This window comes from Pleurodeles waltl, chromosome 5 (genome assembly GCF_031143425.1).
Source record: "Pleurodeles waltl isolate 20211129_DDA chromosome 5, aPleWal1.hap1.20221129, whole genome shotgun sequence".
Taxonomy (NCBI): domain Eukaryota; kingdom Metazoa; phylum Chordata; class Amphibia; order Caudata; family Salamandridae; genus Pleurodeles; species Pleurodeles waltl.
In genome coordinates, this window is record NC_090444.1 from 1501555074 (window position 1) to 1501582105 (window position 27032).

Sequence of the window (27032 nt, forward strand, 5' to 3'; positions counted from 1 at the left end):
GGCCAGCACAGTTTGAGGTGTTAGCAATTTGGGAACTGATGGCAATATGACAACAGCAACAGAAATTTGAGAGGTGGATGAGAAAGGCAGAAAAGACACAAGCGAAGGTTAGGTGGGATAGTGCACAGAGAGTTTGGAGGAGGGAAACAATAGACGGGGTCAGGCTGTTTCCAGCCATAGCTCAAGAAGGCGAAGACAAGGGGGGGAAAGCCACTTGTAAGACTGACAAAAGTCCTTCTAAAGACAAAGAGGCTAGGAAGCCCTGGTCAGAGGTAGATGACTCAGACTATGATGAGTTCCTTAATCAGTTACTGAATGACGGACCGCCACCATATGCAATAGATGACAATAGACCAGACACTAGTACATGTCCTGCAGGTTCAACCCAAGAGAAGGTGACAACGAATCCGATACAGGTTAGTCCTGTCTCAACACCAGTTCCAGTGCAGAGTGGTTTTAGCGTGTCCACTGCTCCAGGTATGCAATCTCAGCTGCAGCCACCACAGGTTCAGAGGCTTTACCCTGATGTCCCAATCTTACAGACTACCACGAATCTGATGGTGTGGACAGAGCCGTCGTACTCGAGACCAAAGTTGATTCAGACTGATCCCGCTCCACCTTTACTGCCCCAGGTACAGCAACAGATGATTCCGAATTGTACTTCGGTCACAGGACCGCAGTCAACTATGGCACCAGTAATGAACCAGAATGTGGGAGTTAATACTCCACAGGTTTTGGGAAGCAGGCAGACGCCATATCTTTGCCCATTACAGTTGGTCCACCAGTACCATTGTATGTGCAGGCGAAACCTAGTGTATGCGACCAAGGGATAATGACTCAAGAGATGACAAGAGGAAGGTTGGTAGGGAGCTCTCAAGGGATGACTCTAGTGGAACCGACATTCGAAGGATCTAGGTCTTTGTTAGATTTCAGTCCGATTGGGGCTCCTCCAGAAGGAATGAGACAGACAGATTTGAGACTGTTAACTCCGCAGATCTCGAGTGTGAATATACCACAGACACCTTTAGCGCAGGCTGGGAATATCTCACTACAGGGCTTAACAGCCCAACAGCTGAATGACTGGTTAGATAAGTTAAATTCACCACAGTCTACTACTGCAGTAGCAGGGAGAACGGAAGGAGAAGAGTACCTGAATTTTGTGAGGTTGGGCATGGAGGCAAATGAACTTGTTGAAGGGAGCATGGGAGTGAACAGGTTAGAATCATACACAGAAGCAGAGTTGAGATACCTGTTTCCAAAGATAACTAAAGAAGTGAGCAGAGTGCACCAGAGGTTGGCAAATTTGGCAGATAAATATGGAACAGACTTAGAAAATACCAAACATCTAAAGAGGAGTTACAGGTTAGACTTTGAGCCTAAAGATTTTGAGCACATGAGGTCTACTGGATGAAGACACACCTCAAGGTAATACTGCAAAGCGCACAAGTTTGGGGAGCCTTAGAAAAGTGGGAAGGTAGATGGGCGAAGAAAGGAGACAAGAGGAAAAGTGACTGCTTAGAGTAGCCAGCAAAGACGTTACCGGATGCCGGTAAGGTAAAGATGTTACCACTGAGAGAGACAGCTAGAGGGGTTCTTGTCCATGTGCGGTGGACTAGAGGTGATATTCTGTCCTTTACGAGTGACTTTCCCAGGCTGAGGCAGAAGCCAATAGAGTGGTATCAGCAGACAGACAGGTTTGTGAAACTTGCAAAATGTCTCTGGGAAGACCTCAATACTCTCTTTGAGATCATAGTTCCAGCTGATCTGTGGGTTGAGTGCAAGAGGGGTGTGGATTGGTCGACCGAGGAACCGGCAAGGGACAGGATCACAGGAGCACCGTCTCCTGAGGTGATAAAGTACTACTATAAGGTGATTAAAGTCTTGAAACAGAGACTTTCGCCGAAGAATATTGACTGGCAAAAGATTGATCGGACGGCTCAGGAAGCTAAAGAGTCCATACATGCCTATTATGAGAGGTTTTTGAAGGTGTTCAATCCATACAGTGGTACAGAGGTTGTTGAGGCGAAGGACATGAACCACCTTGTGTTTAGGTTTGTTGAAGGGTTGAGGCCTGAGATTAGCCAGATGATTAAGAGTCACTTGATTTGTTGGCAAGCGAAGCCGATCGACGAGGTGTTGCAGTATGTGAAGTACTGTAGTGACAAGATTGAGTCAAAGCAGAGGAAGTTGAAGGAGAAAGCGATGGTGATGCCAAATTAAGGCAGCACAGTCAGGAATGCAGGGAGGTTGTTTACAACAAATGGTGCAACAGCCGCACGGAAACGGGATGTTTCAGGCACAAGTGAGAGGCAGAGGTCGAGGAGGGTTTGTGAACCGAAGTCCGGATTTGAACACTGTAGTTGTTTAAAACGATGTACAGGGAATGAAGAAGATGTTACCTTGTCATGCTTGCAGGGTCGTTGGACACTGGAAGCGGGAGTGCCCGATGATGGTGCAGGAGGGTGTTGTTCAACAAAGTAATGATGTCAGTGCATTCCAAAATGTGAAAGGACCGAGGCTGAGAGGTCCTAATCCGAACTTTCAGAACAACATGAATCAGATGCAGGGTTTTCAATCCATGCAGCAGGTGCAGATGCCACGTATACAGATGATGCAGATGCAACAAATGCAGCAGCAGGTTCCCATGGTACCTAGACAGCAAATGCAAGTGCCTTTAACGCCAATGGAACAGCAACAGGTGATGCTTCCTCAACAGGTCGCAGGTCAAAGAATGAGTCAAAATAACACAGTTCCCATTGCGTGGTGAGAATGGAAGAAACGATGAATGGTCGGATGAGAGTTCAGATAGCGATAGTAGGCTTGCATCGTCCTTAGAGGTAGATCAGAAAGGGCCCTATGTACAGGGGAAGGTAATGGGTCACAAGGTTTCATTCCTGGTTGACACAGGAGCTACATGCTCTACAGTCAGAAGTGCAGAGGTTCCAAAACTGCCCCTTTCGGGACGTACAGTCAAGGTAGTAGGAGTGGCAAACCAACTCCTGACAAACCCGATCACACGATCTGGTTCAGGTTCAGCTTGGCACTTTTCAGGGGTTGCACCGATTTGTGGTTTGCGATTCAAGTCCTGTGTCCCTACTGGGGAGAGACTTATTGTGCAAGACAAGGTGTTCAATCACCTGTTCCAATGAGGGAATTGAGGCCCAGACAAACAGTGATGATGAAGGGGAAGAGGAGCAGGTTTCAGAGCCTGAAACGGAGACCACAGATGAGGAATATCCTCTGATTAACTTCTTCACGATGTTCACAGTGGCTGATCTCCCGGCAGACTTGCAAGGAAAAGTCCAAGAGAAGGTGTGGGACTTGACAGGGAAAGAAGTAGGACTGATAAGAGGAGTAGAACCAGTTACAGTCAATGTAAACCCTAATGCTGTGTTCCCCCAGGTACCGCAGTACCATATGGCGCAAGATATCCTTATAAGGGTGGCGCAATTAATTGCCGACTGTGAGACAAGGAGTCTTGAGAGAAGTGATGAGCAGTCCATGTAATTCACCAATAATGGGACTGAGAAAGCCTTGTGGGAAGGTTCGAATTGTCCAAGATTTGAGAAAGATCAATAACATAGTGGTGAAATGCTGCCGAGTGGTGCCAAATTCAGCTGTGATTATGTCGAGGTTCTATGTGATGCAGAGTGGTTCACAGTAATTGATCTGTCCCAAGCGTTCTTTTCTGTGACTCTTCATGAGGACAGTCAATTTCTCTTCAGTTTTAAATTCCTGGACAAGGTCTACAGTTGGTGTCGAATTCCTCAAGGGTTTTCAGAATCACCTTCCATATTCAACCAAATACTGAAGAAGGACTTGGAGTCAATGGAATTGCCTTTTCAATCGACTCTAGTGCAGTACATCGATGATCTGTTGATTGTTTCCAAAAAAAGGGATGACTGCAAGTATGATTCGATTGCCTTACTGAATTACCTGGGAAAGAATGGACACAAGGGGGCATATTTATACTCCGTTTGCGCTGAACGTGCGTCGTTTTTTTCGACGCAAATTTGGCGCAAAACTAACGCCATATTTATACTTTGGCGTTAGACGCGTCTAGCGCCAAAGTATGGGCAAATAGCGTCATTTTTTTGCGTGAACGCCTTCCTTGCGTTAATGAGATGCAAGGAAGGCGTTCCCGTCTAAAAAAATGACGGCGACGCAAATGCGTCGTATTTATACTCCCGGGCAAAAATCACGCCCGGGAGTGGTCGGGTCAAAAAACCCCGCATTTGCGCCACTTTTTAACGCCTGAGTCAGGGTAGGCGTTAAGGGGCCTGTGGGCTCAAAATGAGCCCACAGGTGCCCTCCCCTGCCCCCAGGGACCCCCCCTGCCACCCTTGCCCACCCCAGGAGGACACCCAAGGATGGAGGGACCCATCCCAGGGACATTCGGGTATGTTCAGGTAAGTATACATTTCTTTTTTTTTTTTTTTTTGGGTGGCATAGGGGGGCCTTATTTGTGCCCCCCTACATGCCACTATGCCCAATGACCATGCCCAGGGGACATAAGTCCCCTGGGCATGGCCATTGGGCAAGGGGGCATGACTCCTGTCTTTACTAAGACAGGAGTCATGTAAATGGCGTCTGGGCGTCGTTAAAAATGGCGCAAATCGGGTGGAGGCAATTTTTTGCGTCAACCTGACTTGCACCATTTTTAAGACGCCCTAGCGCCACTTTTCCCAACGCCGGCGCTGCCTGGTGTACGTGGTTTTTTTCCACGCACACCAGGCAGCGCTGGTCTGCTTGCGCCGGCTAACGCCATTCAATAAATACGGCGCCCGCATGGTGCTTCAGAATGACGTTAGCCGGCGCAAACTTTTTTGACGCTAAACTGCGTTAGCGCAGTTTAGCGTCAAGGTGTCCCCGAAGAAATTGCAATATTGCCAGAAAGAGGTGAAGTACTTGGGTCATTTAATTGAGAAAGGGTCGAGGAAGTTATCCAGAGAAAGAGTAACTGCACTATTACAGATGAATCCCCCAACAACACGGAGAGATGTTAGGATGTTTCTAGGAATGGTGGGTTACTGTCGTCAGTGGATCCCGAATTTCTCAGTCATCTCCAAGCCATTGGTGAGACTGACAGTCAAGGAAGGGCCAGATGTCATAGTGTTGAAAGAGAAGGAAATGAAAGCGTTTACTGAATTAAGAGAGAGCATGTGCAGGGCTCCAGCTTTAGGTATGCCTGATTACACGAAGCCTTTTGTTCTGTTTTGTCATGAACATGATGCATGTTCTTTGTCTGTCCTGACACAGGTCCATGGAGGTGTAAACTGACCAGTAGCATATTTTTCAGCTCCTTTGGACCCAGTAGCAGCATCCTTACCGGGTTGTCTGCGTGCAGTAGCAGCAGTTGGACAAAGCCTCACACAGTGTGAAGGCATAGTGATGGGACATCCTTTAACAGTCATGGTCCCTCACTCAGTTGAAATCCTGTTGACCCATACTAAAACGCAGCACATGACAAATGCAAGACTGACCAAATATGAAACGATTATATTGGAGTCACCAAATGTAACGTTAAAAAGATGTTCAGTGTTGAACCCGGCAACTTTGCTTCCAAATGAAAACACAGAGGTTGAAAATGCCGAAGATGTAGAACATGATTGTCTTGAGGTAACAGAAATGTGCACCAAACCGAGGCCTGATATTAATGATACCCAATTGGAAGAAAATGACCAAATTATCTTTGTCATGTTTGAGAGACTTAGTGGGAGTGCTGAGAGCCAGATATGTTGTATGTACGATTTCTGGTATCCTGGAAGCGTCTTGGCTTGAAAGAGTATATTCTACTCAAGTAGCTGAATTGGTTGCTCTTACTAGAGCTTGCCATGCCGCTGCCCAGCTGAGAGTGACTATCTATACTGATAGCCGATACTGATTCGGAATTGTCCATGATTTTGGCCAATTATGGTCGCAGAGGGGTTTCTTGACCTCTTCTGGTTCTCCAGTGAAAAATGGTGAAAGAATTAAGGAGTTGTTGCACGCGATTCAGTTGCCTCATGAAATTGCCGCGGTCATGTGAAATCACAAGATTTTGTCTCCATGGGAAATGGATATGCGGATCTAGTCGCAAGGTTTTGCGCATTGAACTGTATATCGTTTAAGGATCAGTGGGAATTGTTACCTGAAACAGAAAATGGGACATGCACAGGTTACGCATTAAGGGTAATTGACACGTTGGAAGAGTTGAGATTGTTGCAGGGACGTGCCAGCAAAGATGAGAAGCATTCTTGGGTTAGGATTCAATGCGTACTAAGGCCAGATGACTTACGGCTCTCAGATGAAGGGAAAATGGTCTTGCCAAATAGTCTCCTGTCACAATTTCCAAGGTTTTACCATGGTCAAGCACATATTGGGAGGGATGCCATGATCAGGTTGTTCAAAATTGACTGGTTTAACCCGAAGTTCAGACAAGCTGCAGAAGTTATTTGTCATAGGTCTTTCATCTGTCAACAGATGAATGCGGGGAAAGGGCCAGTGGTGAATTTGAGCAACATTGGGAGAGCTGGAGGTCCATTTAGCAGAATGCAATTGGACTTTATTGAGATGCCCGTGTGTTGAGGTTTGAGATATGTGTTGGTGATTGTGTGTATCTTTAGTCACTGGATTGAAGCATACCCTACAAGCAGGAATGACAGCCTCACAATAGCGAAGCTGCTGCTTAGAGAATTGATACCACGTTTCGGGTTTCCGATCTCTTTAGAATCAGATAGGAGAAGTCACTTCAACAACGAGGTGGTTAAGCTATTGTCTGCAGCCTTGAATATTGAGCAGAAGTTGCATTGTAGTTACCGCCCTGAAGCATCAGGACTAGTGGAGCAGATGAATGGTACCCTGAAGTCGAGAATGGCGAAAATGTGTGCAGCCACGAATTTGAAATGGCCCGATGCGTTGCCTTTGGTGCTAATGTCAATGAGTAATACACCTAACAAGAAAACAGGACTGTCCCCTCATGAGATTCTCATGGGCTGAGCTATGAGACTGCCCGCAGTGCCTGCGAATGCTCTTGTGAATATCACGGATGATATGGTGTTGGACTACTGCAAGGGTCTGGCTGCCGTGGTCTGCTCTTTTTCTCATCAGGTGGAAGCTACCACCCTGCCACCGATGAATGATCCAGGACTCAACCTAAAAGCTGGTGACTGGCTTGTCATCAAGAAACACGTAAGGAAGTCGTGTTTGGAGCCACGTTGGAAGGGAACATATCAAGTGATATTAACGGCTACTACTGCTGTGAAGTGTGCAGGAATTCCGAACTGGATCCATGCCAGTCACACGAAAAAGGTGATGTGTCCAACTGATGAGGAAGTTGAGTACCAACAACAGAGAAGGAAGTTTCAGGGCCGGAGAGTGATCGAAGGGGAACTGAGACAGAAGGAGAGCCCGTTGAGGACAGCTTGGTCACTCCAGTCAGAGACGAAGGAGAAGAGATCCAGAGGGGTGACGGTGAGCCTATTTCAACTGAGGCAACAAGAGAGCCGAATCAGAGGGAGGTTCTCCCAGAAGCAGACGATTATGGAAATGAATTAGAGCAATTGTCAGACCCAGAAGGCGAAGGAGTTGAGATAGAAGAGAGTCAGAGTGTCCAAACTCCTCCTGAGCAGATTGCAGGTCCATCAAGAGAGAACACCATAGAGCCAGAGGAGGGCGAAGGGTTGCCACAAGAAAGATCAAAGACCAGTGAGATACTGAAAGGAGACAAGTGGCCAGAATTGCAAGTGAAAAGGGGAGAAGTGGTTGTGGAAGATGCAATAGAGGAAGAAGTTGATACAACAAGGAGAGAAGATCTAAGTGAAGGAGAGTTGCAAGGTGATCGCAAGTTGAAGAGACAGAGAGTAGCAAACAGAAGGTACGCAGGTCCTGAATGGGCGTATACAACAACAGCTGAATGGCAACAAGACTTCTTGGCGTTTTGCTTTGATCGAGAAATTCCAGGTCAGTACTTTGGTACCTGAGTCTGGCCGAAGAGACTGATTTGGCATAAGAGTTGAATTAAAAGGAAAAGAAAATTGAGAAAAGAGACTGAGAATTTACTGGATGAGACTTTGAAAACCTGAATTGACTTTTGAATACCGATTTTGACAAGCTGCTAAACTGAATTGACAAGGATCCTGGGAATGTCCAGCCCGAACTGCCAGGCCAGGTTCTCCCTGGACCAGAAACAAGCATTCTGGGACCGGTTCGGGGTTTCACCCCTCATCAGCCAGGCTAGCTTGAATCCAGTGGCACAGTGAGCCCGGGACCCACCTGGCAGTTCGGGCTGGACTGTTCCCATGAGGAACAGGGTCAAGACTGATTTGCATATGGCTGGGTCCAAACTGGGGTGGCATGGTGAGCAAAAGAACAATGGATTAAACCCAGATCTGTGACTGGGGGGTGAGTGCATTGTCAGCACTGTCAGCACTCCGTCCATCATCCTTTTGTGTTTCTCAGTGGCAATGCACCCTGGTCAGATGGGCTGGGCAAGCTGGTCCCGGTTTACCAATGCTTTTCCAGGTAAATAGTTGGAAAAAAGTTTCTAAATCCTAGGTTTTATGGTTAGACAGGGAGGGGTACACATTTACCACAGCCAAGAGTCCAGGATCTTGGAGACAGCACTTGAGGGTCAACACTCAGTCCAGCAGAAGCCATCAGCAGAGACCAAGACAGGTCCAATGGGACTGCTCAGCGTAAGGATGCAGGAACAAGCCCCCTTGAAGCTTGTTGTGTTCCCCTGGCTCAAACAGGAGGTTGGAACTGACTCTTGGAGTAACATTTGGGGTTCTAGGTACCAGGAAAGCAAGTCCAGTGTACTCAGGTTTCCAGAAAGCAGGGCAATTCTCTTCTATGGAAAAATAGAAGGACAGAAATAGATTTTTAATCGGGTCCAGTACACATCCTCCCAAAGTTAAGTATTAATAAGTAAGGTGCACTGTTCCACTGGGAAACTGCAGGTTAAAAGGGCACTATTAAAAGTAGAAGACAGGGCCCTCAAACACCCAATGGTTGTACACAGGGGTAGATTCAGACCTATGAGGAGAAGTGAAAAGCTGGAGACAGGGGATTATAATTGGCTCTAAAACCTAACAACAATTTTTTAATTCCTCAGAGAGAGTCCATGTCAATGTTAAAAACACAGGGAGGGATCAGGGGGATAATGTTCCTGCACTCTACCAAAGAAAATAGGGAAAAGGGAAATTGATCCTACAACCCTAAATGATGGTTGACATGCTTCACGCCTATGAAGTCCCCAATGGATCTAGTAGCGTTTCTTCAGGATCGAAAACAAAAAAAAAGGAGAACTCCTAAGCTTCCCTCAAGAACTCAAATTAAGTGAGTGGTAAGTGAAAAGAATATAACTTACATAAGGAACTACATAGAGAAACACACTAGTTTATGACCTGTGGAGGCAAGGAGAGAAAGAAATATATCCACAATTAATAATGTTATGCTTCAAAATACAAATAGTGCACTGACACTCATAGTTACATGCACACGTGCTGCGGGTCAGAACAAAATGTGTCCTGACTCAGCATGATACTGCCAACTCCATATGTGAATCACCATAAGTCACTCAAAATAATAAAACAACAGAATGTCTTACCCTCCTATATTAGGAAAAGGGCCCTTTTGGAAATGTTCTTTGGTAGAGTGCAATAACATCATCTCCCTGACCACTCCCTTTGTTTTTAATCTGGACCTAGACCCACTGGGAGGAATTAATAAATTGATGTTAGGGTCTAGAGCTAATTTTAATCCCCTGTCTTCAGCTTTTCACTTCTCCCCGTAGGTCTGAATCTATGCCTGCGTACAACAATGACACTTTTTCACAAAAGATCTTTGGCAAAGAGCCCCCTTGAGGAGCCTGTCGGACATTGCAGCTCCAGCCCAACGAGGAGCAGGCCCTATGATGAAGCCGGACATCCATTGGGTGTGTGCATTTCTTGTCTTCTACATTTAATAGTGTCCTTTTGACCTGCGGTTTCCCAGTGGAACGGTGCACCTTACTTATGTGTAGGAAGTTGGCTCTGTATGCACTATTTCAAAGTAAGGAATAGTATGCACAGAGTCCAAGGGTTCCCCTTAGAGGTAAGATAGTGGCAAAAAGAGATAATTCTAATGCTCTATTTTGTGGTAGTGTGGTCGAGCAGTAGGCTTATCAAAGGAGTAGTGTTAAGCATTTGTTGTACATACACAAGCAATAAATGAGGAACACACACTCAAAGACAATTCCAGGTCAATAGGTTTTTGTATAGAAAAATATATTTTCTTAGTTTATTTTAAGAACCACAGGTTCAAGATTTACATGTAATACTTCAAATGAAAGGTATTGCAGGTAGGTACTTTAGGAACTTTGAATTAGCAAAATAGTATATACACTTTTCACATAAATCACATATAGCTATTTTAAAACTAGACAGTGCAATTTTCAACAGTTCCTAGGGAGAGTAAGAGTTTGTTAGGTTTTGCAGGTAAGTAAACCACCTACGGGGTTCAAGTTTGGGTCCAAGGTATCCCACCGTTGGGGGTTCAGAGCAACCCCAAACTTACCACACCAGCAGCTCAGGGCCGGTCAGGTGCAGAGGTCAAGGTGGTGCCCAAAATGCATAGGCTTCAATGGAGAAGGGGGTGCCCCGGTTCCAGTCTGCCAGCAGGTAAGTACCCTCGTCTTCGGAGGGCAGACCAGGGGGGTTTTGTAGGGCACCGGGGGGGACACAAGTCCACACAGAAAGTACACCCTCAGCAGCACGGGGGCGGCCGGGTGCAGTGTGCAAACATGTGTCGGGTTTTCAATGTAAATCAATGGGAGACCAAGGGGTCTCTTCAGCGATGCAGGCAGGCAAGGGGGGGGCTCCTCGAGGTAGCTACCACCTGGGCAACGGAGAGGGCCTCCTGGGGGTCACTCCTGCACTGGAGTTCGGATCCTTCAGGTCCTGGGGGCTGCGGGTGCAGAGTCTTTACCAGGCGTCGGGATCTGAGGAGCAGGCAGTCGCAGTCAGGGGGGGGTAGCCTCGGGATTCCCTCTGCAGGCGTCGCTGTGGGGGCTCACGGGGGGGGCAACTCTGGCTACTCACGGTCTGCAGGCGCCAGGGAATCCTCCCTGAAGTGATTGTTCTCCACAAGTCGAGCCGGGGGAGTCGGGTGCAGAGTAGCAAGTCTCACGCTTCCGGCGGGAAACACAAGTTGTTTCAAAGTTGCTGCTTTGTTTCAAAGTTGCAGTCTTTGGTGAACAGGGCCGCTGTCCTCGGGAGTTCTTGGTCCTTCTAGAGCAGGGCAGTCCTCTGAGGATTCAGAGGTCGCTGGTCCCTTGGGAAAGCGTCGCTGGAGCAGTGTCTTTAGAAGTGGGGAGACAGGCCGGTAGAGCAGGGACCAAAGCAGTTGGTGTCTCCATCTTCTCTGCAGGGTTTTTCAGCTTAGCAGTCCTCTTCTTCTTAGGTTGCAGGAATCTGAGTTCCTAGGTTCTGGGGAGCCCTTAAATACTAAATTTAAGAGAGTGTTTAGGTCTGGGGGGTTAGTAGCCAATGGCTACTAGCCCTGAGGGTGGGTACACCCTCTTTGTGCCTCCTCCCAAGGGGAGGGGGGCACATTCCTATCCCTATTGGGGGAATCCTCCATCTGCAAGATGGAGGATTTCTAAAAGTCAGAGTCACCACAGCTCAGGACACCTTAGGGGCTGTCCTGACTGGCCAGTGACTCCTCCTTGTTTTTCTCATTATCTCCTCCGGCCTTGCCGCCAAAAGTGGGACCGTGGCCGGAGGGGGCGGGCAACTCCACTAGCTGGAGTGCCCTGTGGTGCTGTAACAAAGGGGTTGAGCCTTTGAGGCTCACCGCCAGGTGTTACAGTTCCTGCAGGGGGAGGTGTGAAGCACCTCCACCCAGTACAGGCTTTGTTACTAGCCACAGAGTGACAAAGGCACTCTCCCCATGTGGCCAGCAACATGTCTCTAGTGTGGCAGGCTGCTAAAACCAGTCAGCCTACACGGATAGTCGGTTAAGGTTTCAGGGGGCACCTCTAAGGTGCCCTCTGGGGTGTATGTTACAATAAAATGTACACTGGCATCAGTGTGCATTTATTGTGCTGAGAAGTTTGATACCAAACTTCACAGTTTTCAGTGTAGCCATTATGGTGCTGTGGAGTTCGTGCATGACAGACTCCCAGACCATATACTCTTATGGCTACCCTGCACTTACAATGTCTAAGGTTTTGCTTAGACACAGTAGGGGCATAGTGCTCATGCACTTATGCCCTCACCTATGGTACAGTGCACCCTGCCTTAGGGCTGTAAAGCCTGCTAGAGGGGTGACTTATCTATACTGCATAGGCAGAGTGAGGTTGGCATGGCACCCTGAGGGGAGTGCCATGTCGACTTATTCGTTTTGTCCTCACCAGCACACACAAGCTGGCAAGCAGTGTGTCTGTGCTGAGTGAGGGATCCCCAGGGTGGCATAAGATATGCTGCAGCCCTTAGAGACCTTCCCTGGCATCAGGGCCCTTGGTACCAGGGGTACCAGTTACAAGGGACTTACCTGGATGCCAGGGTGTGCCAATTGTGGAAACAAAAGTACAGGTTAGGGAAAGAACACTGGTGCTGGGGCCTGGTTAGCAGGCCTCAGCACACTTTCAAATCAAAACTTAGCATCAGCAAAGGCAAAATGTCAGGGGGTAACCATGCCAAGGAGGCATTTCCTTACATTATGTATACAGTTCTCTTCTGCAGCACTTCCTGTTTGTTTTACTGTAGGCTATCCCACAGGGCCCCTTGATTCAATAATCCAACAAGACATAACTTTTTTTTCCTGGTCAGAGTTCCCTGTGCCTACCCAGAGGTGTATTTATGGTAATGTCCAACCCCTCCTCTGTGTTCACTTTAAATCAGTACTGGGGCAGCTCCACCTTCCACAGAGATTAGTGCCAGCCTGACTAGGTGGACAATAGAGGTGGGGAGGCCCAGGTGTGACCTACATATGCATGTGGCAAGGTAGGCCTCCTTTAAAGTTAATCAAGTACCAAGGTCATCCTGTCAAGGGAAGGACAACTCTCCCCTCACCCCCCAGCCTGGGCCATTGTTTCCTGTCCTGAGAGGAATACACACTTATCTACAGGGTTCCATCAGCTGGCAGGTGACAATTGGAATTCGTCCAAAAGGCCTTTGAGGCTATAGGCAGGGAATAAAAGATTTTTCTATAGTTCCTTTTCGTTAACAGTTAGATAAAATTTGACTTTGCCATTAAATCGGATTTTATCTAACTATTTAAAAGTGTCTTTTAAACATTTCTATAGCTATTACGAAATAGAATTTAGCACTATAAGGTGTAATAATGTATTCCAGCGTTTCTCTATGAAAGCAGCCAGCACTGCCACAGTTTTTAGGATCTTTCACTGTAAGGACAAGCGGAATGTTACACTTCTTACATGCCTTACTTTTTAATAACATGCACCCTGCCTTTATGGGCACTAAGGCCTATAAAAGGAAGGCTTAGGTCTGTCAAAAGGGTTGATTTTCACAGGCCGAATTGGAAGTTTTTAAAACCACTTTGCCAGGCAACAGTGGTAGGCTTGCTGTCAGGTTTGCTTTATCACTGCAGTGAATGGCGCAATGTGTGCTGCAACCCAGTGGTGCCATTTAACATATCGGCCTTGATGACAATTTGTAACTTTAATTAGGGACTTTTAAGTAAGGTAAATGTGCATTAAGTTAAATGTGCCAATAAGATGTATTCCAATGTCATCATGCTTAAAGGGAGCACACAAGAACTTTACCACTGTTTACCAGGGGTAAAGTGTACAAAGTTATATGACCAACACAAACAGCCAAGTCAAAAAGCTGGATATATAGCACACAAAAGATGGTCATTTTCAGCAATATATACTACATATGTGTGTGTGTCTGTGTTCTACTTATACTGCATTTGATTTGCAGATGCTCTGCTTTCTTATAGCCGGCGCCTAGAGACAGCAGAGCTCAGTTGTTCCTTTTCACGTTGCAACCGCTCGCAGCAAGGGCGCTTAGCTCATACAAGTGAAAATAGAGAACACTGTTCCTTATTGTATGTAACATTAATTACAATTTTTAAAAAGGTGTGAGAGAGAGAGGTTGCAAACGCACTGCAATCTTGGATTTTTACATATTGCTTATTCCCTCACAAATGTCTCCATAAAAGGCAAGTACCTGAGTAATGCCTGGTACAGATTGTGCCACTGTCATAGCACATTATTCTGATTTACGTTGGTGTGTGAGTTTACTTTGGGATTATCATCCCGCCCCTATATCTAAATTAACTCATTGCCTCATTTAAAAATATATGTGTTTGCACGAACAGAAATACAGCAGATTGAACCATTTGTCAGCCCATGTCCGAGGAACACTACCATCCCTTGTAATTAGTCTAGAAATATAGAAGCCGCTCATAGTTAAAAAGATTTTACTGCACTCTGACCTCTCATCAAAATAAGTTGTGTGCCTTTGACCTCAGAGTGACAGAGCCATAATCACATTTCCTCAGACCTGGGATAAGATGAGCAAGCAGGCGTAGTGGAACAAGAAACTATTAGAGACAAATTCAGATAAATGCCACCTGCAAAAGTCCATCTTGCCAATTTGCCAGGTATCTCATCATCTGACATGAGCGGTTGCTCCAGTTATGGCGCCAACTAGGTGATCGATTTGCTCCACACTAAGAAAAGACTGATTGCTAGTATAATTGTGGACAGTCACGTGGTTCAATAACTTTATTATTGACAAGGCGTATTGTGTGAGCATCTGGAATCTGGTTGTACAAAACAGTTACGAAGCCGTTGTCTATGTATTTATTTAGGAATTTCAATAGTGCTACCTGTAGCTGTTATGTTAATTCAGGGCATATGTATGGATGCATATATGTTTGTACTTATTGCTGAAAATTTACTTTCTGCAGGGTCACTCCCAAACTTGTTGCCTTCCTCCTCCTCTTTTTCTGGCCTCATTTTTGCCGGCTTTAGGACTCTGCGCACATTACCGCTGCTAAGCAGTGCTAAAGTGCATCTGCTCGCTCCTTAAAACATGGTGACATTGGCTCATACCCAATTGGATTATTTAATTTACTTGTAAGTCCCTAGTCAAGTGCACAAATGTGCCCAGGGCCTGTAAATTAAATGCTACTAGTGGGCTGCAGCACTGCTTGTGCTGCTCACTTAAGTAGCTCCCTAACCATGTTTCAGGCCTGTCTCTGCAGTGTCTGTGTGTGCAGTTTCACTGCCACTTCGACTTGGCATTTAAAAGTACTTGCCAAGCCTTACACTCCCCTTTTTCTACATATAAGTCACCTCTAAGGTAGGCCCTAGGTAGTCCATAGGGCAGGGTGCTATGTAGATAAAAGGCAGGACATGAACATGTGTATTCTATATGTCCTGGTAGTGTAAAACTCCTAAATTAGTTTTACACTGACTGCTGTGAGGCCTTCTCCTTTCATGGAACAGCATTAGGGCTACCCTCATATACTGTTTGAGTGGTAGATCCTGATCTGAAAGGAGTAGCCAGGTCAAATTTAGGATGGCCAGAATGGTGGTACAAAATCCTGCTTAATGGTGAAGTTGGATTTTATATTACTATTTTAGAAATGCCACTTTTTGAAAGTGAGCATTTCTCTACCCTCAAATCCTTCTGCGCCTTACAATCCACATCCTGCTAGGTTCAGTTGACAGCTCCCTTATGCATTCACATAGACAACCCCCAAACACAGGATGCTCAGTCACACTTGCATACATCTGCATATTGAATGAGTCTTCCTGGGCTGGGAGGGTGGAGGGCCTGGCACTTACATGTCAAAGGACAGTAGCCTGCCCTCACACAAAGGACTGACACACCACCTACTGGGACCCTGGCAGACAGGATGGAACTGAAAGGGGACCTTGTGCACTTCTAAGCCACTCTTTGAAGTGTCCCCCACTTCAAAGGCACATTTGGGTATTCAAGCAGGGTCTCCGACCCTACCAATTTAGACACTTCTACTCCACAAGACACTTCTGGACCAGAACCTGCAACCTGCCAAGAAGAACTGCCTAGCAGTCCAAAAGTCTCACCTGGACTGTTTTTCTGAGAAGGACTGCTGCTCTCTGGCTGTGCTGAGAAGTGCTCTCCAAGAGCTTGGATAGAGCTTGCCTTCTGCTCCCTGAAGTCTCAGGACCAAAAAGACTTCATTCCTGCAAGAGAACTCCCTGTGCAGTGGAAATCGATGCACAGCCTGCAGAAAACGACACACAGCCTGCATTGCAGTGAAAGATTCACAGCACACTGAATCAGAACAACGCAGCCCGACTTTGCAAGGAGAAGATTGATGCAGTGCCAGCGTAGTGACTGGAAATTCGACACACGGCCCACTGGATCGATGCAAAGCCAAGCCGGAATGACGCAACCCGACTTCCTGCGAGGAATCGACGCAGCTCCTGCCGTGTGGTAGAAATTTCCACGCAACGCCCACCGAATCGAGGCAGCCACTGTGACTTCGTCCTTTCAAAGCATTGTCCCTGAGGCATCCGAAAACCCTGCAACCCGAAGAGCAGCCTAGTTTTCGCACCGTTAATAGCTGCAAAGCCTGCCCTGCGTGAAAACTCAATGACGCATCATCTGTGTGCGCTGGAAAAATCGACGCACACCCCTCTCCCCCGTTTTCCATGCATCTCCTCCTCTGTGGTCCGTTGCAGAGAATTTGAACGCAAACCAGGTACTTTTTGCTTCCAAGAGACATTTGTTGCTTTTAAAAGACTAGACACTTTATATCATTGTTACAGTGATATTTCAAAATATACTTGTTGCATCTTAATTGTTTTGATCTGCATCTTACCAGGTAAGTATTATATATGTTTCTAAACACTGTGTGGTGTATTTTTGTGGTGTTATACTGTGTTGTTGCATTATTTATTGTGCAAATACTTTACACATTGCCTTCTAAGTTAAGCCTGACTGCTCAGTGCCAAGTTACCAAAGGATGGGCACAGGATAATTTGGATTGTGTGTGACTTACCCTGACTAGAGTGAGGGTCCTTGCTTGGACAGGGGGTAGCCTGACTGCCAACCAAAGACCTAATTTCTAAAACTTATGTTTGTAGGATAAAAGCTTGTTAAAATTCGGCCTGATTAAAAAAATGAAATTTGCTCCTAGCTTCAATATATTTCAGACATTTTGGGAATTCATAAAAGATTTCAGGTGTTCCCGTAGGAGCTACGACATTGTCAACCTGCCCGGAGTTCATTGGAATTATTTGATGAATTCCTACTTACGCCCACATGAAAGATCTTTTTGCATGCATAATTATGAATAATGTATTTTTACACCTGAGTAAATGTAATGCTTAGGTACATGTGCAATTCCAAACCATATCCTTTTTTTCGTTGGGGGGAATAATTTTTCATAGAGAACTCCTTCAATTACATCAACAACTTTAGAGCTATTCTCTACTTTTGCCTGTCTTTGACTGGGTCCAGGATGAGAGCTGACAGCTGAAACGTTTGTGAATACCCACAGGCAGGGCCGGCTTTTGGGCAGTGCGAGAGGTGTGACCGCACCGGGCGTGACCTCAAGGGGGCCATGGGCCAGATGTAGCAAACCGTTTGCGAGTCGCAAACAACGAAAATCGCCGTTTGCGAGTCGCAAACGTGGGTTTGCCATGCAGAAATGCATATTGCGAGTCGTTACCGACTCGCAATATGCATTTCCGACTCGCAAATAGGAAGGGGTGTTCCCTTCCTATTTGCAAGTCGCTGTGGGATGCAATACCATTTGCGACCGCGTACGCGGTCGCAAATGGCATCGCAGTTACCATCCACTTCAAGTGGATGGTAACCCACTCACAAATTGGAAGGGGTCCCCATGGGACCCCTTCCAGTTTGTGACTGGACCCAAAAATATTTTTTCAGGGCAGGGAGTGGTCCAAGGGACCACTCCCTGCCCTGAAAAAATACCGAAACTAAAGGTTTCGGATTTTTTTTAAGTGCAGCTCGTTTTCCAGTAAGGAAAACGGGCTACACTTAAAAAAAAAAAAATGCTTTATTTAAAAGCAGGTCACGAACATAGAGGTCTGCTGACGTCAGCAGGCCTCCATGTTAGCGAGTGCCTATACTCGCAATGGGGCCGCAAATTGCGACCCACCTCATGAATATTGATGAGGTGGGTCATTGCGACCCCATTGCGAGTCGCAGTCGGTGTCTGAGACACCGTACTGCATAGCAAATTGCGACTTGCAATTTGCGAGTCGGATGGACTCGCAAATTGCAAGTCGCAATTTTGCATTTTGCTACATCTGGCCCCATGTGTTTATCAATAACTTCCAAAACTTGCTATTTAAAAGCACCTGCTGAAAAGTTCCTTGTGCATTTAGCCTTTAAGAAACAATTAAAATGTCAAGATACCTCTTGTGATTAATGTTCCTGCTAGAGAGAGAGATGGTAGTTTTGCCTAGTGACAGCTTTGACTCAATATAAAGTAGCATAGAGGGGTTAATGTGCCTGCTGCAAAAAACAGAACTATGGGGCATATTTAAGAAAAGTGGCACTTTTCTTGCCCCCCTTAGCGCTCCCTAACGCCACCATGTGTGTGTTATATTTAAAATACAGTGCACCATGGTGGTAGTTAGGGGACTAGCATCAGAATTTTTTACACGAGTCCGGCACTTTGCAAGATTAGTGTCAATTCTTGCAAGACCAATGGAACCAATGGAAGCCTCCTTTTAATGCCTGCTCTGATCAGGCAGTAAAAGTGCAGGAAAAAAATAACGCAAAGAAATCTGTCAGATTTCTTTGCACCATTGTTTTGCCCCTCCTAACAAGGGGTTGACCCCTTTGCATACACTGCGCCACTTTGTAAATATGGCGTAGCATTTTTGGCCTTCTAACGCCACATTAACTTAAAAAAATTACACTAATGTGGCGTTAGAATGAACTAGGAGCTCTTTATATGCTCTTACGGGGCATGTTTTAAAAAAGTGGTGCTGCACACAGTGCTGCACCACTTTTCTTGCACCCCTTACTGCTCTCCTAATACCACCATGTGTGCGCTGTATTTAAAATATGGTGCAACATGGCAGTAGTCAGGGGACTAGTGTCCGAATTTTTTACGCTAGTCTGGCGCTTTGCAGGATTAACGTAAAAAATGTTGATGCTAATCCTGCGAAGCACCCAGAGGCCCATAGTAATCAACAGACGCCTCCTTATAACACCTGCTCTGAGCAGGCATTAAAAGTGGCGGAAAGAAATGCTTACATTATGCCTGGCGCAGACATAATGTAGCGCAAAGGGATACAAAAGTGGCGCAATGCATGCATTTGTAAATATGGCACGGTGTTTTTGGCCTTCTAATTCTACATTAGCATTAAAAAATGATGCTAATGTTGTGTTAGAATGGCACTAGGGGCTCTTAAATATGCCCCTATATTTTATGTGGCTAGCTGAGTAGATTAATAAAGCCAGCCTTTACAAGTGCTTTAAAACACATGAATGTATGTGAAAGCGGAGCGATGGAGAGATGAGGGACACATTTGCCAAGTGGTGGTGAGTCAAACTGAGGAGGAGGTCATGGGGTGGTGGGGCACCTCCATAAACTGTTGCACAGAGCACCACCAGTCCTGAAGCCGGCCCTGCCCATAAGCATGCTACAGTGGGCATATGAACAAACTTCCCATTGTATTCCACACTGGGACCCAACTCCTTGCCCCTGGGAGTAAATTTCCTCACACTCACCTGTAAGAAAATCTTGGGTAAGTGTAAGTCCACATTTTGAGACCACCGAACATAGATTTGCACTTATAAATTAAGCCTTCTGAATACATATGTTGGACTTAGGTATACATAATTTGATAAATATGTCCAAAGATTTAGGGCCAGTTTCATAAAGTTAATTACATGTAGTAAAGTTACAAGTGCAGACTCTCCGCACTTGGAGCGTAATCTCCGCACTCAGGGTGGAATCTCTGGAGATTCTGCCCAGAGTGCACAGCTTCTGTCTCGAGGGCAGAGATTTTTCCCTGAGTGCAGATACTATGCGCTTGTAACTTTACTACATGAAAGTACCTTTGTGAATTGGACCTTCAGACTTTTGTAGCACCCTATACAATAGGTGGCACCTTTACCCGACATACTGGTACACATTTTATCAGCCCAGCCTTTAGATTTTGATCCTGATGTTACACTAGTCTAAGCATGTGTGCAGAGACCAAGGTCTGTTTGTGAGTGAGATAGCTCCAATAGTTATTCTGTGAATTGGAGGGGTGCACAAGAGTACCCTCATTTTTGGAGAGTGGAATATAGTCCTCCTGGGTTTAGTACATTGAGCGACGGTAGCCGCATAGCATGTTTGAAGGAACTAGACCTATGTATTTGGATTGCTCGGGTGGAGGCCTTTCCAGCTCACCCATGCAAAGATCACTTTTATGCTGCTTGCCAGTCCCTACCACTAACATCTCAGGAATGTGTTAAGCATGTTGGTTTGTGTACCCAGTGTAACACATGCACAGTGTGTAAATAAGCCATTTTAGATGCCCCTGGCCTTGACTTCCACAATATGGAGGGTGGAGACTGTACTCCCACACAGTGGAAGTGTTTTGTTTATATTTCTGCTGCTGGAAGGAGGACACCTAGGCAGAGAAGTGAGAGGAGCAGAGACAGGGCTCCTTCAGATATTCTAAGAGGTATTTTTGTTAGCAAGGAGCAGCTGATAAGTCTTCATGAGCACATCATATTAGGGGTATTGGTTGGAACTGCAGACTCTGGGGCTGATTTAACTTATTTAGACTTTGGCAGACAGGCTACTCTGTTACAAAAACAACAGACTACCCTGTCTACCAAACTCTGGGTCAGCTGATCTCATTTAGAGCAGATCAGACCCTAAGCTTTCTGTTGACGGGAAGCTTCCAGTGATGGGTCAATGGAGAAAGGGGATTACACCATCTGTCCTATTTAGGATGGATGGTGTCATTTCCATTTTTTCTGTCCGTCACCACTAGACAAAATCTTGTTTCTTGTTGTTGCAGTTGTTTCAATTTCTTTTTTAAACGCACACAATATTTATTCCAGGTTTCGAGGTTTTCATGGTTTTTATGAATCATTATTTTCTTGTACATCAATTTAAACATACTTAAAATCTTGCAGTGTCAACCTGCATCAGTCCCATTCATTTGCACTTATTTGAGACTTGTCTTTTCCTCACAAGTGTGCTTTGTCTGGATTCAGTATGCACAGCCTAACTTGGTTGTTGATGCTTATGTTACACTTATTTAAGCACATCAGTGTATACTTGTGTTTTCTTCTTTTATCTTCCAGGTCGATTCTCTGAGGTCAATGAATAGGATTCAAAAGACTCTAGGAACACTCTTGGGTTCAGGTATGTTCTGCTTCAGAGAGTCACTGAAACACACTATTGGCTTGGCAGAGTTCTCCATGGAAAGCATGTATTTTGGGGATGGGTGCAGTTTAAATACTGACCGCACCAAAGATAGCTGAAACTGATGATCTGTTGAAGGCCCTAGCAGATCTGCATCTTCTGATATGCTGAAGACCCAGTTAGGGTCACCCCAGCTATCCAGTTGGCCCGGACAAGTTCTCCAACTGTTAATTACAGAGGAACCCATCTGTGACCATACCTACTTACATTCCAATCAGGATCATACCTTTTCAAGACTGCCAGTCGCCAGAGCACACTGATTACAAAGGAGCCATGCCATCCAGAAATCTGCACCCTGGCTCTTAAACATCTTCACGGGATCCCACACTGCGAAGGAATGCTGGGTGGATGGATGCGCTGATAAACACATCCTTTACCCAGCTCTGACAAACGCAATAGAAGACTGTTGGTACTCTAAGCATGACACAAGTACGGAGGAGAACTGCCTTGAGTGTAAGGTGGCCTAGAAAGGTCTTGAAAGAACTTTTATGACCTACAAGGAGGAAAGACTTAAGACTGAGCACATCTGTATACTGTGGGTGTTTAAGCTGATCATGATTCATGCTGCTCCTGAAACCTCACACAGGAAGGGGTTAAAACCGAGGGAGAGTGCCTGGGAAGGGGAGCAGAGAGAACAGAGAGGGTTTAGCAGCTACAGGGGTTAGCACTCAGAGTGACTGACTTGTATATTAATATTGAAGTATCTAGTATTTATAACAACTGCCTGGTTAAAGTACTTTTTTTCTTGAAAAGGTAACCACAAAGTAGGACATTATTGGGTCTGTTGGTTGATGGTTGAGCTCTGCACTTAAGCATCCCCACACCACCTCTCTAAGAAGCCTATGACTGCTCGACCCCACTAGCCTGCGAGTCATGTTCGGAAAGGGTTGTACTTGGCCCAGTTGACATGAGTGGCACAAAACCTCAAATCCCAACATTGAAGCCCAGTAGCCCCCACCTGACCCTTGTCCCCAAATGGGTATGACAAGACATGAATGTGGTGGCACACTCATGTGCAATACTACGTTTAGAGACATATACTAATAGCTTTTTCCTAAGAAACCATGTTGCTAATTTTCAGCAGAGATCTCAAAGTCTCCTATTTGAGGTTTCAGTCATGCACCTAGTGCTATGTTTATCTTTTTAATTCCTGTACTTGTATCCCTAAATTTGCAAGAGAAAAGCGAAACAACAAATACCAGAACTTGGTGTATCACCACTAGAATGGATACATTACTCACACTGGCATAGACCTACCATTGAGCTTTCCAATGGTAATTCAACTGTGTTGCATATGAGAGTTTCTTGCACTGGTGGTAAGTTTGCACCAATTTCATTTCACCACGTTCAGTGTTGTGGAGTATACATCTGAATTGTGTATTTTTATTCGGTGCTATTTCAGAATGCATGAGCTGACTTAGAACCAGCCACAAACCTTACAGGATCCAACCAAAAACCTTATTAGAAACAGCCACATACCTGCCATGTAAGCCATTGTCACATGGGCACCCATTCAGCACCAGGTCCAAGAAGCTCCCAATCACGTTTCGAGATTCCAGGGCTTTTTACCTTGCTATCTTTACATTCATCATCTACACTGGGCCCCATGTAACTCTATTCAATGATACAAGCATCAATATTCACCAACAGCTAAACAACCACAAATCTACTTGAAAGTCTCCTGCTCTCCAGGTATCTAATGCCTCAACCCCTGTATGCATCTCATCCAGCCCTGATTATGAAGCGCCTGCCTGAACCTCAGCTCCACCAAAACAGAAATTCTTCCATATGTCAAGAACAGCAAGGAACTACTAGTCCAAATCTGGCTCAAGAAAATGGACCTGGGCAGATTGAAGTCCTAACTTTCAGCAAATGAAAAATCACTTGGGCTTACCTTGGACAGTAACCTCACCCTCAAGGAACACATCACTAAGAATACCAAATGGCATGGTGCTAGCTCTCCCTGCTAAAAAAAAAAAGTGAAATAGTACATTTGGGAAAGCAACTTAGAATGTCTGTTCAATCACTCATACGTGTGCATTGGGATGGTAGGATCACCCTGCTTCACAGCCTCTCAAACTCCACACTGGTACCCTCAATGACATCCTGCACACAGCAGCATGCCTCATCAGGGCCCTCAATAAATATGACCACATGACCCCTACCTTGAGTGAACTGCTCTTTCTCCCACTCTGACTGAACTCCATTGACTCCCAGAGCTGGCCCACACCATCTTCAAAATTTATTGTATCCCCTACAAAGGCATTACTACCAAAACCACTGCCTTTTTGGTCTACACTGGTACTACTTCTGGTGGTCCTAGGCAAGATGAAAGCCAGGACACCATCAGGCTGGAGAATTACAAGTGTAAAAAAAGAAAAAATCAAGGTGCCCGATTCACAAAGGTAAACTTAGACCAAAAGTCTAAGTTTAGACCAAAAGTCTAACTTTACTTGTAGTTAGACTTTTGGTCTAAGTTTAGACTTTCGGTCTAAACTTACACCAAAAGTCTCAACTTAGACCAAAAGTCTAACTTTACTATGAGTAAAGTTAGACTTTAGGTCTAAACTTAGACTTTTGGTCTACGTTTATGTTGTTAATGGGATCTCTAGTTGGCAGAGGTATACACCCTTGTCCAAGTAGGGACCACAATCCTAGTCAGGGTAAGTCACACACAATCCAAATTATCCTGTGCCCACCCTCTGGTAGCTTGGCACTGAGCAGTCAGGCTTAAATTAGAAGGCAATGTGTAAAGTATTTGTGCAATAAATCATGTAATAACACAGTGAAACACCACAAAAATACACCACACAGTTTTACAAAATTATAAGATATTTATCTGAATAAATTAAGGTCAAAACGATCAAGATTTGATAATCACAAGTTCATATATCACTTTCAGAATAATAAGAGTCTTAGGTTCTTAAAAGCAACAACTGTCTCTTGCAAGCACAAAGTACCTAGTATGAGTCAAAACTACACGCACGGAGACCGCAGAGGAGGCGATGCATGGAAAACGAAGGGTGTGCGTCAGAGTTCCAGGCACAGACAGACAATGCGTCGATTCTTTTCCACGCAGCAAGGACTTTACGTCGAATTCCGGCATGCAGACTTGAATCCTCTTTGCGATGCTCGGTCTTTTAACACACAGGAATGACGTGTAGAAATCCTGGGCATGCAGTACAAAGTCACAGGTGCTGCGTTGATCTGGTGGATGATGTGTCTAAGTTTCTGTCACACGGCAGGCGCTGCATGGATTCCTCTCACAGGAAGTCGGGCTGTGTCTTTCTGGCTTGGTGTTGCGTCAACCCAGTGAGCTGTGCATTGAAGTTCCGGCCTCAACGCTGGTGCTGCATCGATCTCCTCTCAGGGAACCTGGCTGCATCGTTCCAGGTCAGCGATGCAGTGATTCTTTCACCGCTAGGCAGGCTGTGCGTCGATTCCGGCAGACTGTGCATCAATAGCATTAATCAATCCTTCCTCAATTGGAAATACAACCCACAATGCCCGAAGAAGAGTATCAAATAAAGGCAAGCCACATGGAATTGTGTAATACTCACCCACATCGCACGAAAGTGGAGGCACCTCGGGGAGATATCTCTATAGAGTACAAACACGACCCATTCAACCACTGAAATATTTAATGGACTATGTATGCAAATAAAAAGAACTACAGATTGTTCTCTGAAATGTGCATGGTGTCTATAACAGCCGTGGGTATGAGGTGTACTCCACATATGAAAAAATATCGTCATATGTTCTTCATGCACTTAATTAAGTTCCTGTTTCTTATCCCTGTTCACCCCTTTCCCTTACTCTGTGATCATCTGTAACTAGCCTTTTTCAGTAAATGAAAGGGGTATGTGTGGTATCTTGGTATTTTCTGTGTTGGTACAGTTATGTGCTGGGGCTCTGAATTATTTCACTTAATTCTGTGTGATCTTTTGATGTCCTCACATATACATCTTTAAATAGCACAGTAGCACTATAAAAAGTAAGGTTGAACACTCATGTGCCAGCTAACTGTCCTTTCACTTGTGAAAAGTATCTTTGTCTATTCAGCACTCCACTGCCTTCCAGCTAGGATTGCACTATACACATACATTGTACATTGATCGGTATACGTTTTAGCATCTTGCAGGAAATACAACTGTCACTAAGACTATAAAAGTGAGAATTTGTTTGGGTCTCAAGAAAAATAATTGAGGAACTTCTGACACCTTAATACCTCTCCAAAGACAAAGGCATTCATAAAATGAAAAGCTTCCACCTTCACTAAAGAAGTCACTGAGATTTGATTCTACAATAAATTAATTATCTTTGATTAAAGTTTGCCTGCAGGCACTGCCTTGGATCCCATGGCTCGGATTGTATTGGATAAACTTCCTGCAAACTACAACACACAGAGCACCTAAATGACAAACTGTTTGGTTTTCTTGGGAGAGCAAAAAACATCACTCTTTACAAAGGCAGATCCAGGGTAACAGAATCAGCTCAGAGCAGGCGTTAAAAGGGGGCTTCCATCATTTATAGTGGGCTCCTATTTATTATATAGGGGTGGAGCCAATATTTTGGCACTATTCCTGCAGGGTACATCAATAGCGTCAATAAAAATTACGCTATTGCCCCCTACCCTACGCCATGGTGTGCTGTATCTTAGAAACAGTGCACATATGGTGGCATTAGTGGGGCGCTAAGGGACCCAAGGAAAGTGGCACTGCACTAGGTGCAGCGCCAATTTTCTTAAATATGCCACTAAATCTTTGTCAAGACTCTTGATGGGTGGCCATCCATTCAAGACAATGTTTAACTTTCAACATTTGCTGGCCGCATTGACATTTTAGTATCCATTCTTTCTCATTTATACAAGCTCTAGTTGGTATAACAGTGACAATACAACTGTGACAAACAGTCCACTGTAACATTTTTGCCACCAAGTATATGTTCAAAATTAAAACAAGAGTCCTGTAACCTAGATGTTAATCTAATTAACCTCGTATATTGTTTTCCTGTGTAATTTCCTTGTAGCAAATACACTAAAGGTTTATGATCTGTAATGAGATCAACATTATTTCCCCATATATATGTTCTAAACCTTTCAATGGCCGAAAGACAGCCAAAGCTTTGCACTCCATTGTACTGCAGTGCTGTTCAGATCCTTTCTGTGTACAAGAAATGAAAGCCACAGCGTGTTCTTTGTTGTTGTGGCATTAAGTAAGTAGAGCCCCCAGACCCAATGAGCTACCGTCAACAGTAATAGCACATCTAGCAGAGCTATTGAAAGGCTTTTAAAAAGTGCAGAAGCAATCATATCATAACAGACTCAAATGTTTTGTTTTGTTCAACCTCCCAAATACATTTTCCTTCTTGTGTAAGAGCTTTCTAAAATATTCGACCACAAAAACATATCCCTGCAAAAGAGAAGAACAGTATTACCTAATCTCTAAGAATGGTTTGAAAGAATCTGTGTCCTTGGGGCAAAGGGCATTGCTAATGGCTTGAATTAGGTATTATTTTGATTTGATACACGGGGCTGAAATGGTATGCTTAAAAATGTCAATGTCTTCTCCAAAAATGGCACTTCTGGAGAGTCATACCTCTTTCACACAAAATTTGAATACATCTCTACAAAATTG

General features: G+C 45.1%; 1 long non-coding RNA gene across 1 annotated transcript in view; it reads left to right on the top strand.

Moving 5' to 3' along the window:
- Window positions 1–27032, top strand: part of LOC138296553 (uncharacterized) — a 53787-nt gene that overhangs the window by 11465 nt on the left and 15290 nt on the right. Inside the window, exon 2 of the long non-coding RNA XR_011203857.1 lies at window positions 21276–21336. This is a non-coding gene — a long non-coding RNA (uncharacterized lncRNA). The remainder of the gene's footprint in view (window positions 1–21275; window positions 21337–27032) is intronic.